Below are 12,353 nucleotides of genomic sequence, written 5' to 3' on the forward strand. Positions count from 1 at the left end.
TTCCAACTGCAGAGCTGGCTACGTCTGGAGAAAGAGCCTGTTGTTAAAAATTTACCAGCAAAGCCCTGGTTACATGGAACATGGGGGATATACATTCACCTATACAAACACTTGAAAAAGGAGAAAGTAGATGTTGCATTCTTGCAGGAAAAGCATTTGACACAGGGGGAACATAGAAAACTACTAAGAAGAGTGAGTCAGAGAAATGAGCTCCTCAACTTTCAACAGTTGGCTAAGAGGAGTCACTTTAGTACATAAGAGAGTCCCCTTTGAGATACAAAAAAATTATCCAAAATCCAGAGTGGAGATCTGTGATAATGCTAGGATAACTGCAAGAAAGGAAGATATTGTTGTGTAACATCTATGCCCAAATGTGGAGCAGCATAAACTTTTTTCCTAGGCTAATTTACTTTATTCTTTCTTATATACCACCTGCACGCCCAGTACAGTTGATATTTTTTCGTCCCAGAAGAGTTCACAGTTTCTACCTGAGGCAATGGAGAATTAAGTGACTTGTCCAAGATCACAAGCAGCTGCAGTAGGATTTGAACCAGGCTCAACTGGTTCCAACAAGGATACTTCTCGAAGTTAACCTAAACCAACACAGGGTCAACAGCTATCTTGGATCACTCAATCATGGGGACGCAACTTAGACTGGCAGAAATGGCTGGGAATAAATAGTGGAAGATGAACCTAGTATTATACCAAGTCCAAAGCCTATAGAGTATTTCTCAGGCAAGCACTGCAGGAATATGAAAAACATAACGAGGAGGGGATCAGCCATATCACTTCTTGGAAGACTGGAAAAGTAGTACTACAGGAAAGAATAGCAGCATATGTGGCAAATACAAAAGGAACTGCTCAAATTAACAAAAGAGCTGCAAGCACGGTGTAGAACAAATCACTAGAATGAAAGGAGAAGCAGAAAATGCTAAATATAATGAAACAGACCGAAGACATACTACTTCAGAGCATGATGCATAGCATACAGTTTTACAAGTATCAACTACACTAACAGGAGAGTAAAACAGGCAGTATGTAGGCAAACCTGTGGGCAAAACAAATCATATATAGCTCACATAAGCAACAACCTCATTTGTTATTCCCATTTCTAGGCATTTATAAATAGGTTAAAAGGTTGGGGAAATAATTAAAGAGTTCCAGTGATATTATGAAGAGGTATATATATGTGTTGGACAACCATCTGGATAATAAGGAGCAATTTTACACAGGCCTGCAGATACATGAGAAACAGCTGCAGTATTAAACAGAGAAAGAGAGGTATGGGAGATACATCATATAAAACACTAGAATGGACAAAAGCTCCAGCACTGTATGACCTCTGAGCATAATACTACAAAATTTCAAGGGACTTGATAACGAATGTTGAAGTGGTAGCCAGGAAGCAACTAGGAAATAAGCAGAGCCATACCTATGTGGTCTTGCTGCCAAAGCCAGGGAGGGTTAGGGCACTACCAAGATAAGAACATGTCATACTAGGTCAGACCAATGGTCCATCTAGCCCAGTATCCTGCTTCCAGCAGTGGCCAATTCAGGTCATAAGAATATGACAGAATCCCAAACAGTAGCAAGATTCACTCTACTGATCACAGGAACAAGCAGTGGCATTCCCCATGTCTATCTCAATAGCGGACTATGAACTTTTCCTCCAGGAATTTGTCCAAACCTTTTTAAAACTCAGATACACTAAATGCTGATACCACATCCTCTGGAAATGAGTTCCAGAGCTTAACTATTCATTGAGTGAAAAAATATTTCCTTCTGTTTGTTTTAAAAGTAGTACCATATAACTTCCTTGAGTGTCCCCTAGTCTTTGTATTTGTTGAAAGAGTAAACAAAATAGATTTCCATTTACCCATTCTACACCACTAAGTATTTTGTAGACGTATTTTGTAGACCTCTATCGTATCCCCCCCACCCCCAGCCATCTCTTTTCCAAGCTGAAGAGTCCTAACCTCTTAAGCCTTTTCTCATATGAGAGGAGTTCCATCCTTTTAATCATTTGGTTGTCCTTTTTTGAATCTTTTCTAATTCTGCTGTATAGTTTTTAAGACACAGCGACCAGAACTGCACACAATACTCAAGGTGTGGTCACACCATGAAGTGATAAAGAGACATTATAATATTATTTGTCTTATTTTCTACCCAGTCATATACTGGTAAATGTTTAACAACAGGCTCTCTCTTTAAAAAATAATTAAATAAATAACCACCAGTAGATATGTAGGGGGTTGTTTACTAAAGCTTAGCTCGAGTTATCTGCAGCAGGGCCAATAAGAATAAAGGTAAAATTATGTATAATCATACCTGATAATTTTCTTTCCATTAATCATAGCTGATCAATCCATAGACTGGTGGGTTGTGTCCATCTACCAGCAGGTGGAGATAGAGAGCAAACTTTTGCCTCCCTATATGTGGTCATGTGCTGCCGGAAACTCCTCAGTATGTCGATATCAAAGCTCCATCCGCAGGACTCAGCACTTAGAGAATTACACCCACGAAGGGACACTCTGCCCAGCTCACCACCGCCGAAATGGGGGAGGGGAATTAACCCAGCTCATCCCCACACAAGTGGGGGAGGGGAATCCGTCCAGCTCATCCCCGCGGAGCGGGGGAGGGACACCACACCCGCCGATGCGGGGGGATCTGGCTTATCCTGCAACCGCAACCGCGGGAGGAGCTGACTGACCCTAACACCGCCGAAGCGGGAGGGGTACAAAGCTGCCCTACAGCCGCACGAAGCGGGAGGGAGTGCCGGCAGAATTTATGTCTCAATCCAGCCCCGTAAAACGGAGGGGAGAGGAATGCAGCAGCTCACTGTAACACAAACTCGTCTCAACTCTTGAAGAAATCAAGTGAAAGAACTTGAACACGAAGTCTTTCTGAAATAACTGAAGACTAAACTTGAACCTGAAATGCAATCAGAATAAAAACAGAACAGATATCTGGGAGGGGCTATGGATTGATCAGCTATGATTAATGGAAAGAAAATTATCAGGTATGATTATACATAATTTTACCTTCCATATCATCAAGCTGATCAATCCATAGACTGGTGGGATGTACCGAAGCAGTACTCACCCAGGGCGGGACATTGAAATCCCTGACCTCAACACTGAAGCTCCAAACCGGGCCTCCGCCCGTGCAGCCACAGTCAAACGGTAATGCTTGGAGAATGTATGAGCCGAAGCCCAAGTTGCCGCCTTGCATATCTCTTCCAAGGAGACGGATCCGGCCTCTGCCATCGAGGCCGCCTGAGCTCTCGTGGAGTGAGCCTTCAGCTGGATAGGCGGCACCTTCCCCGCGGCCACATAAGCCGCTGCAATGGCTTCCTTGACCCATCTTGCCACTGTAGGCTTAGCAGCCTGCAGACCCTTACGAGGACCTGCAAACAGGACAAACAGATGATCCGATTTCCGGAAATCAATGGTCACTTCCAAGTATCTGAAGATGACTTGTCTCACATCCAGATATTTAAGAGCAGAGTACTCCTCTGGGTAGTCCTCCCTACGAAAGGAAGGGAGACAGAGCTGCTGATTCACATGGAAGCGAGAAACAATCTTGGGCAGGAAGGAAGGCACTGTGCGAATAGTCACTCCTGCCTCAGTGAACTGCAGAAAAGGCTCTCGACATGAGAGCGCCTGGAGCTCGGAAACTCTTCTGGCTGAAGTGATAGCCACCAAAAAGACTGCTTTCAACGTCAGGTCTTTCAGAGATGCCCTCGACAAGGGTTCAAAAGGCGGCTTCTGCAATGCTCTTAGCACCAGGTTGAGATTCCACGCAGGCACCACTGAGTGCAGAGGAGGGCGCAGGTGATTAACTCCCTTGAGAAAGCGCACCACATCTGGCTGCGAAGCCAGGGAAGCACCCTTCAGGCGGCCCCTGAAGCAAGCCAGAGCCGCTACCTGGACTTTAAGGGAACTGAGCGACAGGCCTTTCTCCAGACCTTCTTGCAGGAACGCCAACACTGAAGAAATTGGAGCAGTGAAGGGAGAAAGTGAGCCTGCTTCACACCATGCTGCAAAGATACGCCAAACCCTGGCGTAAGCAGTAGAAGTAGAGCGCTTCCTCGCTCTCAGCATAGTGGCGATGACCTTGTCTGAGAAGCCCTTCTTCCTCAGACGCTGCCGCTCAATAGCCAGGCCGTAAGACCAAAGGGAGAGGGATCCTCCATCACCACGGGACCCTGATGTAACAGGCCCTGCTCCACTGACAGCCGCAGAGGATCGTCGACTGAGAGCCTGATCAAGTCCGCATACCAGGGACGTCTGGGCCAATCCGGACCCACCAGGATTACCCTGCCGGGATGCTTTGCCACCCGGTCTAGCACCCTGCCCAACATGGGCCAGGGCGGGAACACATAGAGGAGCTCTTGTGTCGGCCACTGTTGGAGAAGAGCATCTACTCCCAGGGATCGAGGGTCCCGTCCTCTGCTGAAAAAGCGCGGCACTTGGCAATTGGCCGATGACGCCATCAGATCTAGGCTCGGCTGGCCCCAGCGCTTCGTGATGTCCAAGAACGCCTGAGTAGATAGTTGCCACTCTCCGGGCTCCAAGGTATGGCGACTGAGAAAGTCCGCCTTGACATTCATGACTCCGGCAATGTGGGCCGCTGAAAGCTGCTCCAGGTTCGCTTCCGCCCACTGGCAAAGACTCATAGCCTCCTTGGCTAGAGGGGCGCTCTTGGTACCTCCCTGGCGGTTGATATAGGCCACAGCCGTGGCATTGTCCGACAGGACCCGTACAGGCTACAACACCAGTACCGGGATGAACTCCAATAACATCAACCGAATGGCTCTGAGTTCCAGGAGGTTGATAGACCACTTGCCTCTGCAGGAGACTAGAGCCCCTGCGCTGTCCTTCCCAAGCAGTGGGCTCCCCAGCCCATCAAAGAGGCGTCTGTCGTGACGACAATCCACTCCGGGGTCACCAGAGGCAATCCTGCAGACAACTTGTCTGTCTGCGTCCACCAGCTCAGCGCCTTGCGCACTGCTGGGTCCACGGGAAGGCGCACAGCATAATCCTCCGACATCGGAGTCCAGCGCAGCAGCAGAGATAGCTGTAGTGGTCTCATATGAGCCCTGGCCCAGGGCACTACTTCCATCGTGGCCGTCATAGAGCCCAACAGCTGCACGTAGTCCCAAGCCCGAATAGGAGAGGCTACTAGGAACTAGTCCACCTGAGCCTGAAGCTTGACAATCCGATTGTCTGGCAGGAACACTCTGCCCACTTGGGTGTCGAATCGAACTCCCAGATACTCCAGGGACTGAGTCGGGCGCAGCTGGCTCTTCTTCCAGTTGATGATCCATCCCAGGGAGCTCACAAGAGCAACTACCCGGTCCATAGCTTTGCCGCACTCTGCATAAGAGGGGGCTCGGATCAACCAGTCGTCCAGATAAGGATGGACTTGTACTCCTTCCTTTAGCAGGAAGGCCGCTATGACCCCCATTACTTTGGAAAAGGTCCGCGGAGCAGTAGCCAACCCGAAAGGGAGGGCTCTGAACTGGAAGTGTCGTCTCAGGACTGTAAAACGCAGAAAGCGTTGGAGAGGAGGCCAGATGGGAATATGCAGGTACGCTTCCTTGATGTCCAAGGAAGCCAAGAACTCTCCTGCCTTCACTGCCGCTATAACAGAGCGGAGAGTCTCCATGCGAAAGTGCCTCACTTTCCAGGCCCGATTGACCCCTTTGAGGTCGAGGATAGGCCGGACAGAACCTCCTTTCTTTGGAACCACAAAGTAAATGGAGTAACGTCCCTTGCCAATCTGATTTTTTGGCACCGGAACGACCGCACCCAGGCGGATCAGGTTGTCCAAGGTCTGCTGCACTGCCACAGCTTGACCGGAGACTTGCAGGGAGAGAGTACAAACCCGTCTCTTAAGGGTCGGCAGAACTCTAGCTTGTAGCCGTCTCTGATGACTTCCAGCACCCACGCGTCTGAAGTTATAGTGGTCCACTCGCCCAGAAACGAGGACAGCCGTCCTCCAATCTGCACTGGGGCGTGGACCAAGGCCCCGTCATTGGGTACGAGACCCTGGGGGAGGACCGGAGGGAGCACCTCCGGGACGGCGGTCTCTGCGAAAGGAATGCTGCTTGGGGGAGAAATTCCTCTTGAAGGAAGAGGGGGCAGAGGAACCCGACTTGCCCGGGCGGTACCGACGGGCTTCCAGCAACCGTCCTCTGGAGGTACCGGGACGAGTACTAGCCCGAGCCCTGACCTCTGGTAATTTCTTGCCCTTAGACGTGCCGAGATCGGTCACGATTTTGTCCAGCTCGACCCCAAAGAGCAGCTTGCCTTTAAAAGGCAATCTAGCCAGGCGGGATTTAGAGGCGTGGTCAGCAGACCAATGTTTCAGCCAAAGCCACCGCCGCGCAGAGACTGTCTGAGCCATGCCTTTAGCTGAGGCTCTCAAGACATCATACAGCAAGTCTGCCAAATAGGCTAAGCCCGATTCCAGGGCCGGCCAATCAGCCCTCAAGGAAAGATCCGAGGGGGAAGCCCGCTGCACCATAGTCAGGCACGCCCTGGCCACATAGGAGCCGCAAACTGAGGCCTGCAAACTTAAAGCAGCTGCCTCAAAGGACGACCTTAAGGCCGCCTCCAATCTTCTGTCTTGGGCGTCCTTTAGGGCCGTGCCACCTTCCACCGGCAACACCGTTTTCTTAGTCACCGCAGTGATTAAAGAATCCACGGTAGGCCACAGATAGGCCTCACGTTCACTCACAGCCAAAGGATAGAGGCGGGACATAGCCCTAGCCACTTTAAGGCTCGTTTCCGGGACATCCCATTGAGCCGCAATTAAGGTGTGCATGGCATCATGCACGTGGAAGGATCTAGGCGGGCGCTTCGTCCCCAGCATAATGGCAGAGCCAACAGGGGCTGAGGGAGAGACGTCCTCCGGAGAGGAAATCTTCAAAGTGTCCATGGCCTGTAAAAACAGGTTGGGCAAATCCTCTGGGCTAAAAAGCCGCGCTGCAGAGGGGTCATCTGCTCCATCCGAGCGGGGATCTATCTCCTCCAAGGAATCCGCAAAGGACCGTTGGGAGACCTCAGACACGCTGCCCTCATCTACATCGGAGGAGACAAAGTCCTCCAAGGCCTGGAAATCAACCCGAGGGCGTTTACCTCTGGGAACCTCAACCTCTTTATCAGAAGAGGGAGCAGGGGCAGTGTTTTGCATGAGGAAAGCCTGATGCAGCAGCAAAACAAACTCGGGGGAGAAACCCCCCAGACTGTGCACTTCCGCAGCCTGGGCAACAGCCCTAGACGCACTCTCAACCGGCGCTCGCAATAGCGGGGGAGAGACATGCTGCGCATCCAAAATGGCGTCCAGCGCGAAACTCCGCGAAGGAGCCGCGCGGGAAGAACGGCGCTTAACTTTAGCCGCTTGTGCCGTCGCCCAAATTAAGGGCGTTCATGGCATTAATGTCTCCAACCTCAAGGGCGGCCCACGAAGAAGCCGTCCGAGCCGCGTGGCCGGCCAAGATGGCGGAGGCGAGGAGCGGGGGATGGGCGTTTATGGCGGGAAAAAACCGCCACGCCGGAGGAACGACCGGGACATACATCGGTCACTAAACTGTCACCCATCAAGGGCGAATCAGGTTGTAAAACCCCCGCATCCCCTCTAGAAGCGCTCCAGCGATCCGGGGAGCGACCCTTTGCACCCTCGCCCTCCGACGCCATATGCCACGAGGAGAAGAATCGGGGAACCCCCTGCCCGCTATAAAAAGGTAAAATTACCTGCTTGCCGCTCCGAGCTGTAACGAACTGGTGTCCCAGTGAGTAGCTGCAATGAACGTTTAAAGAAACGTCGAATTAAACGCTTTTAAAGACGTTTAAAATTTTTTTTTTTTTTTAAACGGAGCCAGCGGGAGGGGGGAGAAAAGGAGGGACCTGGCACCACCAGGTTTGCACTTGCTCAAAAGAGCCCTCAACCCCAGGCCTCAACAAAACCTAAGGATTAGGCTTGGAGGCCTAGCCAGAGCTGCTGCTGTGTGTGACCACCACCTGCTGAGATAGAGAACATACTGGGGAGTTTCCGGCAGCACATGACCACATATAGGGAGGCAAAAGTTTGCTCTCTATCTCCACCTGCTGGTAGATGGACACAACCCACCAGTCTATGGATTGATCAGCTTGATGATATGGAAATGGGCTCTACTGCAGATAACTCGAGCTAAGCTTTAGTAAACAACCACCATACGTAACTGTATTATACATTTGATTAGTACAAAAGACATGCACAGGCAACCAATTTACAAATAATATTAAAACATACAATATTCTTTATTGTAAATTCCAAATGGCCAATTGATTTTCGCAGAATGCTTTGGTTGATTTTTGCCGCACATCTGTAGCCAACCTATTGGGGTCTTTTGCTAAAGCTTAGCTCGAGTTATCTGTAGTAGGGTCCATTTTATTCCTATGGGCCCTGCTGCAGATAACACGAGATAAGCTTTAGTAAAAGACCCATTATCTTTGCTATTCATTCAAGAATTCTTTTCACAATAAATTTATTGACATTAAATCTGACATATGATTTACTGTTAGCAGCGAATGATACATACCTGTAGCAGGTGTTCTCCGAGGACAGCAGGCTGATTGTTCTCACGACTGGGTTGACGTCCACGGCAGCCCCTCGAAACCGGAAGAAAAATCTCGCGGGAGGTCCCACACGCGGGGTATGCCCACCGCGCATGTGCGGCCGATTTCCTGCCCGTGCGCGACCGCTCCCGCTCAGTTAAATGACAAGCAAAGAAATGAGGAAATGACTGGGGTATCCCTAGCTCCCAGGCTCACTCAAAACAACAAACAGGGTCAATTGGGTCTTGCAACGGCGAGGACATAACAGAAATTGACCTACGAAGAACAACTAACTGGGAGTGCAGCCTGAACAGAATAAAACCGGGCCCAGGAGGGTGGAGTTGGATTCAAACCCCAAACAGATTCTGCAGCACCGACTGCCCGAACCGACTGTCGCATTGGGTATCCTGCTGGAGGCAGTAATGTGATGTGACTGTGTGGACAGATGACCACGTCGCAGCCTTGCAAATCTCTTCAATAGTGGCTGACTTCAAGTGGGCCACTGACGCTGCCATGGCTCGAACACTATGAGTCAGCCCAGCCTGGGCGTAAGTGAAGGAAATGCAATCTGCTAGCCAATTGGAAATGGTGCGTTTCCCGACAGCGACCCCCTTCCTATTGGGGTCGAAAGAAACAAACAATTGGGCGGACTGTCTGTGGGGCTGTGTCCGCTCCAGGTAGAAGGTCAATGCTCTCTTGCAGTCCAATGTGTGCAACTGACGTTCAGCAGGGCGGGTATGAGGCCTGGGAAAGAATGTTGGCAAGACAACTGACTGGTTAAAATGGAACTCTGACACCACCTTTGGCAGGAACTTAGGGTGAGTGCGGAGGACTACTCTGTTATGATGAAATTTAGTATAAGGAGCATGAGCTACCAGGGCTTGAAGCTCACTGACTCTACAAGCTGAAGTAACTGCCACCAAGAAAATGACCTTCCAGGTCAAGCACGTCAGATGGCAGGAATTCAGTGGCTCAAAAGGAGGTTTCATCAGCTGGGTGAGGACGACGTTGAGATCCCATGACACTGCAGGAGGCTTGACAGGGGGCTTTGACAAAAGCAAACCTCTCATGAATCGAACGACTAAAGGCTCTCCAGAGATGGCTTTTCCCTCTACACGATGATGGTAAGCACTAATTGCACTAAGGTAATTCCTTACTGAGTTGGTCTTGAGACCGACTCTGACAAGTGTAGAAGGTATTCAAGCAGGGTCTGCACAGGACAAGAACGGGGTTCTAGGGCCTTGCTCTCACACCAAACGACAAACCTCCTCCACTTAAAAAAGTATCTCTTCTTAGTGGAATCCTTCCTAGAGGCAAGCAAGACATGGGAGACCCCTTCAGACAGACCCAATGAAGCAAAATCTACGCCCTCAACATCCAGGCCGTGAGAGCCAGAGACTGAAGGTTGGGGTGCAGAAGCGCTCCGTGGTTCTGCGAAATGAGGGTTGAAAAACACTCCAATCTCCACGGTTCTTCGGAGGACAACTCCAGAAGAAGAGAGAACCAGATTTGACAGGGCCAAAAGGGCGCGATCAGAATCATGGTGCCACGGTCTTGCTTGAGCTTCAGTGAGGTCTTCCCCACCAAAGGTATGGGAGGATATGCATACAGGAGGCCCTTCCCCCAATGGAGGAGAAAAGCATCCGTCGCTAGTCTGCCGTGTGCCTGAAGTCTGGAACAGAACTGAGGCAGCTTGTGATTGGTCTGGGAGGCGAAAAGGTCCACCGAGGGAGTGCCCCACTCTCGGAAGAGCTTGCGTACCACCCTGGAATGGAGCAACCGCTCGTGCGGTTGCATGAGTCTGCTCAGCCTGTCGGCCAGACTGTTGTTTACGCCTGCCAGGTACGTGGCTTGGAGAAGCATGCCGTGCTGGCATGCCCAGCGCCACATCCTGAGGGCTTCCTGACACAGGGGGCGAGATCCGGTGCCCCCCTGCTTGCTGATGTAGTACATTGCAACCTGATTGTCTGTCCGAATTTGGATAATTTGGAAGGACAGCCGATCCCTGAAGGCCTCCAGCGCATTCCAGACCGCTCGGAGCTCCAGGAGATTGATCTGAAGACCTGCTTCCTGGAGGGACCACACCCCTTGTGTGTGGAGCCCATCGACAGGAGCGCCCCACCCCAGGAGAGATGCATCCGTCGTCAGCACTTTTTGCGGCTGAGGAATTTGGAACGGGCGTCCCAAGGTCAAATTGGTCCGAATCGTCCACCAACGACAACTGGTGGGCAAGCGGATAGCATCTTCTAGATTCCCCGTGGCCTGGCACCACTGGGAAGCTAGGGTCCATTGAACAGGTCTCATGTGAAGACGAGCCATGGGAGTCACATGGACTGTAGAGGCCATATGGCCCAGGAGTCTCAACATCTGCCGAGCTGTGATCTGCTGGGACGTTCTGGTCTGGGAGGCAAGGGACAGGAGGTTCTGAGCCCTCGCCTCGGGAAGGTAGGCATGGGCCGTCTGTGAATTCAGCAGAGCTCCTATGAATTCGAGAGATTGGACTGGCTGGAGATGGGACTTTGGGTAATTTATTACAAACCCTAGCAGCTCCAGGAGTGGAATAGTGCACTGCATGGACCGAAGAGCTCCTGCCTCTGAGGTGCTCTTCACCAGCCAATCGTCGAGATACGGGAACACGTGCACCCCCAGCTTGCGAAGGTACGCCGCAACCACTACGAGACACTTCGTGAATACCCGTGGTGCAGAGGCGAGACCAAAGGGCAGCACACAATACTGGAAGTGACGTGTCCCCAGACGGAATCGCAGATACTGTCTGTGAGCTGGCAGTATCGGGATGTGAGTATAAGCATCCTTTAAATCCAGGGAACATAGCCAATCGTCTTTCTGAATCATGGGGAGAAGGGTGCCCAAGGAAAGCATCCTGAACTTTTCTCGAACCAGATATTTGTTCAGGCCTCTCAGGTCTAGGATGGGGCGCATCCCCCCTGTTTCCTTTTCCACAAGGAAGTACCTGGAATAGAATTCCCTGCCCTTCCTGCCCGTGTGGCACGGGCTCGACCGCATTGGCGCTGAGAAGGGCGGAGAGTTCCTCTGCAAGTACCTGCCTGGATCTGAAGGATTGAACTCCCAGTGGGCAATTTGGTGGGGTGGAGATCAAATTCAGAGTGTATCCACACCGCACTATTTGGAGAACCCACTGGTCGGAGGTTATAAGAGGCCACCTTTGGTGAAAAACTGTCAACCTCCCCCCGACCGGCAGGCCGTCCGGCACAGCTACCTTTATGGCGGCTATGTTCCCATGGATCCAGTCAAAAGCCCGTCCCCTGCTTTTGCTGTGGAGCTGCAGGGGCCTGCTTAGGCGCACGCTGTTGACGGGAACGAGCGCTGGGACTGTCCCTGTGCCTGAGGAGGCCTTCGGGCCGGCTGGTTGTACCTACGCTTGTTGTAAGCGTAGGGTTCAGCCTGCCGGGCCCGGGAAAACGTCCACCTGTGGAGGTGGATGCTGAAGGCGCCCGGTGGGAGAACTTGTCGAGAGCGGTTTCCCGCTGGTGCAGTTGGTCCACCAACTGCTCGATTTTCTCGCCGAAAATATTATCCCCCCAGCAAGGGACATCCGCCAGCCGTTGTTGAGTCCGGTTATCCAGGTCAGAGGCACCCAGCCATGAGAGCCTGCGCATCACTATACCCTGGGCCGCGGCTCTGGATGCCACATCACAGGTGTCATAAATACCCCTGGACAGGAACTTTCTGCACGCCTTCAGCTGCCTGACCACCTCCTGAAAAGGCCTG

At 51.4% G+C, this 12,353-nt stretch overlaps 1 protein-coding gene across 6 annotated transcripts in view; it reads right to left on the reverse strand.

Moving 5' to 3' along the window:
* Positions 1-12,353, reverse strand: part of STAM (signal transducing adaptor molecule) — a 238,911-nt gene that overhangs the window by 44,365 nt on the left and 182,193 nt on the right. The window lies entirely within an intron of this gene.

This window comes from Microcaecilia unicolor, chromosome 1 (genome assembly GCF_901765095.1).
Source record: "Microcaecilia unicolor chromosome 1, aMicUni1.1, whole genome shotgun sequence".
NCBI classification, from domain to species: Eukaryota; Metazoa; Chordata; class Amphibia; order Gymnophiona; family Siphonopidae; genus Microcaecilia; species Microcaecilia unicolor.